The sequence below is a fragment of the Macaca fascicularis genome, chromosome 5 (genome assembly GCF_037993035.2).
Source record: "Macaca fascicularis isolate 582-1 chromosome 5, T2T-MFA8v1.1".
NCBI classification, from domain to species: domain Eukaryota; kingdom Metazoa; phylum Chordata; class Mammalia; order Primates; family Cercopithecidae; genus Macaca; species Macaca fascicularis.
Genome location: NC_088379.1, coordinates 105022028 through 105027390, shown reverse-complemented (window position 1 = coordinate 105027390; position 5363 = coordinate 105022028). Strand labels below are relative to the sequence as shown.

The 5363-nt window shown below is 42.4% G+C and overlaps 1 long non-coding RNA gene across 1 annotated transcript; it reads right to left on the bottom strand.

The window, feature by feature from the left end:
• Positions 1 to 2145: 2145 nt before the first annotated feature.
• Positions 2146 to 5257, bottom strand: LOC141410325 (uncharacterized). The gene is made up of 2 exons (XR_012434973.1): positions 5191 to 5257; positions 2146 to 2761 (listed from the first exon to the last, which is right to left on the bottom strand). It is a non-coding gene; the product is annotated as an uncharacterized lncRNA (long non-coding RNA).
• Positions 5258 to 5363: the final 106 nt, after the last annotated feature.

Here is a 5363-nt window from a genome sequence, read left to right as displayed (position 1 = left end):
TGATTTGTGGTGTTGAATTTGGGTAGATTAAACATACAGCCTTAGAAGCTTAGACATTTTGCTCCTTAGTCTGCTTCAACCCCACAATATCTGAAATATGTTAGACTATGCATCTGTGAGAACAGTCCTATATTTTCCCTATCCAAATATGTTTAAATAAATATTAACCACATTGTTTTGCCAAGTCATTTGGCCAATAAAATGTGGAATTTGAACAGTATAACTTCTGAGCTCCTTGCCAGTTACAGTGTTTTTCCTCAAGCCTTGTGCAATGTGGAGCTATTATTCGGGGGGGATAGCTGACTGTCTTACTCTAACTCTGTTCTGCCCCATGCCTTTTTTTTAGTGGAAAGAATATGGGCATCAGACAGATGTGACTTGGGATTCTGCCTCTGCCATTTACTAGCTTTGTGACACCTTTGAAGATGATGTGGCTTTCTACACCTGCATAACCTCAACCCTCTGGTTTTCACTGATTGCTTCACAGCCAGACATCAGACCCAGGTTGGACCCCTGACTCAACTGTGTGATTGAGAGACTCTAGTTAAAACATAGAAGAATCAGGGCCAGAGTGTATTCAGAAAGAAAAAGAGAAAAAGAGAGAAGCAATGAGGAGAGACAGCCCTTGATGTCCAGTTGCTCAAGATGTACCACTCACTTCCTGTCCTTTGATGTTTCTGTGACTGTCTGTTACATTATACTATAAAACTCATTAACACCAGCCTGACTGCAGTTCTGTTTTTGAAGCCAACATCTCTGACTTAAAAAGCACATTCAGAGATCTATAACTTCTGAGTTTCTTTTACCTCATCTATAAAATGAGACTAAATAATAATAACACTTTCCTTGTAAGATTGCACTGAGGATTCTATGTAATAGTGGATGGAAAACTGTGAGTTCTGAAAACATAGTAGGTGCTCAATAAATTATGGCCATTAACTTCCTGCAAATTTATGCCTCATAAATAAACCACCAATATATTAGGAATTCAAATTATTTCTGATTCCCTACCATGTCTGTATATCACTCTGTAAACACGCCAATCCAATGAGTCTTTTAAATTGGTTGCAACAAGTGAACTCCTTGATGCTATCCAGACTAAGTAGCTACACTCCCTTCCTTTACACTGCTCTCCACAAAGTGGGTGAGCAGAGTAATGGCCATTTTCTACAAGTGCTGCCTACTCAATCACCATAAGACCACAATGAGGCAATGAAAAACCTTTCTCACCTCTCTGCTAGGTGGAGTAGTGCAGCCCTAGTAGGACTCTCTACACCTGCATAATTGGTGTAACTAGAAACAGACAATAATGTTATTATCTTGACAATTCTAGAAAAATATAGTTTATGTATATATGTTGACAGACTACATCCAATTGAATAGTCAAATGCATTGTAGTCCTCAAGTCTTGGTAGAAGACTTGAGATTTATTTTTTTTAAAAATCAAACTCATATTCACTTATATTCATGGCATTGAACAAAGAACAATGGAGTGCCCAAGTGAGTTTTTTGGTCTGTTTGCCAAAGTGATCACTCTTGAGTTTCTAAATGTCTTCTCTCTACAAAGTCTTCTTCTTCTAAGTTCTTTGATCAGAATGCCCTGTCCCTGACACAGTACAACCCAGGTAGGCAGGCACGCCTACCTGTGTGCCTTTTTCCTCCCTAGATTGAGAGCTTCCATTTATGGATAATAATTGCAGCTAATATTTGTTGAAGATTCTCCTATCTGCCATAGATGCTTTACATGGATTATCTCATTTACTCACTAAACAATCTTTTAAAGAGGTGCTACTGTATCCAGAATGGGTTCCTTCTGGTGGGTTCTTGGTCTTGCTGATTTCAAGAAGGAAGCAGAGAACCCTCGCAGTGAGTGTTACAGTTCTTAAAGATGGTGTGTCCAGAGTTTGCTCCTTCAGATGTTCAGATGTGTCCAGAGTTCCTTCCTTATGGTGGGTTTGTGGTCTCGCTGACTTCAGGAGTGAAGCCGCAGACTTTCACAGTGAGTATTACGGCTCTTAAAGGTGGTGCATCTGGAGTTTTTTGTTCCTCCTGGTGGGTTCATGGTCTTGCTGGCTTCAGGAGTGAAGCTGCAGACCTTCGTGGTGAGTGTTACAGCTCATAAAGGTAGTGCGGACCCAAAGAGTGAGCAGCAGAAAGATTTATTGCAAAGAGAAAAACAATAACACTTCCACAGCAAGGAAGGGGACCCCAGCGGGTTGGTGCTGCTGGCTCGGGTGGCCAGCTTTTATTCCCTTATTTGGCCCCACCCACATCCTGCTGATTGGTCCATTTTATAGAGTGCTGATTGGTGTGTTTTTACAGAGTGCTGATTGGTGCATTTACAAACCTTTAGCTAGACACAGGGCGCTGATTGTTGCTTTTTTACAGAGCGCTGATTGGTGCGTTTATAAAACTTTAGCTAGACACAGAGTGCTGATTGGTGTGTTCACAATCCTTTAGCTAGATAGAAAAGTTCTCCAAGTCCCCAACTGACCCAGAAGCCCAGCTGGCTTCACCTCTCAATCCCCCACTAAAGATGATACCCCAACTGCTGCTGGGAATTGGGTGATGACTGCTCTAGCTACTTCCTGCTGGATAGGGGCTAAGAAGGGGCCCTGCAGTTGTAGTGTCCTCCAGAGTGGAACTCTTTAGGCCAGTGAAAGGGCCAGTGGGTTGGTCCAGGAGTCCTCAGTAGAAGTTGTTAGTTGAGCTCATTTGGGGTTCCATTTGTAAGACCATCTGTAGCTTGGTGGCCTCGATTCTAGAGGAAACAAATTTGACAAGGAGGTTAAAAATACAGGGCCTGAAGGTGAGTAATAGCAAGATGGCTGCCATGGGAACTAGAAAGGGGAGAAGTCATGTTGCCCAACTCCAGAGGTTGGTATAAGAGTTTGAAAGGCAATATCTGATTTCAGAAACCTTTTCCTGTAAATGCTGGGAGACATCTCGTACTATCCCTGATTGGTTAGTATAAAAACGACACTCTTCACCAAAGAAGGTGGAGTCCTCCTTTCTCAGCAGTGAGGAGGTCTAAGCCTTGGTGGTTTTTGAGAGTCACTGCTGCCACAGAGTCTATTTGGGATTGTAGAGTAAGGATAGATTTTGTTCTTTCTTGTAAACAGTCTGAGAAATCCTTTGGGAGTGTGTGGTAGTAGGATAATACATGTTACACTGTTGACTTTTAGCAAACTTTACTTTTGTTGAAAAATTTGTAAGCTTGGGATTTCAATTATTCTTTGCTATTAATAAGACCTCATGCAGTCCATATTAACTTAGAATTGGTATAGAAGCCTCCTTCCTGATACTGTAAGTACTTTAAGGTTTGGCTGAGCACAAACAACTCGCAAGTTTGATACCCATTGTGTCTTTTTCCCTTAATCGCCTGCGAGGAACCATCTATCATCCTGTCCTCAAGGGAGTTCCTCCTAGATCTGGTCAGACCTTTGTATGGTAATTAATTAAGATTTAGATCCCCTGTTAGGAAACCTGTTGGGTTAAAGATTTTTGATAGGAAGGCAACGGGTTGTCAGTGGCCTCAGTGCTTTCAGGGTACACCCTTGTTTACACTGACAACAGGGTGGTATTCGAGTGTTATAGGGTTACAGAGAAGACCTTCAATTATCAATTATAGGTTTTTAATTTACCCTGGCTTTTAAAGGAATAGGGTACACTGATTTTTCTTTACTACTTCTATCTCTCTTTCTCTTTGACTTCTTCTTTATCTCTCTCTTTCTGACTCCCTTTTTGTCTGTCTCTTCCTCCCTCTCTTTGACTTTGTCTCTTTCTTTCTTTCTCTCTGACTCCCTCTTTGTCTCTCCCTTCCTCTCTCTGTCTCTCTCTTTCTCTCTTTCTGACTCCCTTTTTGTCTCTGTCTCTTTCTCTCTCTCCTTGACTTTCTGTCTATTGAGAGGTGAAGCCAGCTGGGCTTCTGGGTCAGGTGGTGACTTGGAGAACTTTTCTGTCTAGTTATAGGATTGTAAACACACCAATCAGTGTTCTGTGTCTAGCTAAAGTTTTATAAACACACCAATCAGCACTCTGTAAAAATGGACCAATCAGCACTCTGTAAAATGGACCCATCAGCAGGACGTGGGTGGGGCCAAATAAGGGAATAAAAGTGGGCCACCGGAGCCAGCAACAGCAACCCACTGGCCTCCCCTTCCTTGCTGTGGAGGCTTTGTTCGTTTGTTCTTTGCAATAAATCTTGCTGCTGCTCACTCTTTGGGTCCGCACTACCTTTATGAGCTGTAACACTCACTGCAAAGGTCTGTGGCTTCACTCCTGAAGCCAGTGAGACCATGAACCCACCAGGAGGACAAACAACTCTGGATGCACCACCTTAAAGAGCTATAACACTCACTGCGAAGGTCCGTGGCTTCACTCCTGAAGTTAGCGAGACCACGAACCCACCAGAAGGAATAAACTCTGGACACATCTGAACATCTGAAGGAACAAACTCCGGACACACCATCTTTAAGAACTGTAACACTCTGGGAGGGTCTGCACCTTCCTTCTTGAAATCAGCAAGACCAAAAACCCACCAGAAGGAACCCATTCTGGACACACTACTATTCATTCTCACCTTAAAGACAAGGAAACTAAGGCAAAGAACAGTCAACTAATAAGTCCAAGTATACAGAGCTAGTAAGGAATAATCTGCCTGATCCCAAAGGCTATGTCATAACCACTTCCCTATACTGCCTGTCAGCAGAGGTAAAAGTCGCGTCTTATTCATCACTGCCACCCCACCAAACCCAGCTTAATGCCTGACACGGGGAGATGCTCAATCAATGCTGATTGTTATTGAGTGGAGTAGAAATGCAAGGCCCAGTGAGCCCCTTTGCTGTGACTGATGGGGTGTCTTGATTTTCTGCTGTAAAGAGAAGGAGAGTGTTGTATGAAACACACTCCTCTGGCTCCTAGCTCTCTATGTTCCCCTTCGTTTATCCTGTTTCCCTACTCCTCCTCCTTCCTAACTGCACCATGTGGATTCAAAATTGCAGCTTAGTGCAGACAAAGGGAAAACAGAACTCTGAATGAGCCCAAAGGGAAAACAGTTCTCTGAATGACCCCTGTGAGTTTGAGAGAAGAGAAGCAGGAATTTGAGCAGGAAGAGAGTAAGGAAGAGAGAAAGTAATTAAAATTTATCATTTTAACTTAATATTTAACTGAGTGAAAGCCAAATCTTACCTGAAATTGGAAAGGTCAGGGTTTTGAGTGCTGGTTCAGTGCCCATTTCTTTATGATTTGATAGTCTGAGAAGAATATGATGGGTGCGGCTTAAAAACCTAGATCACATGTGGTGTTGGAATTGGGTGTTATACGAGCAAACAAAATAAATACTTGCGCAATATACCTGCTTT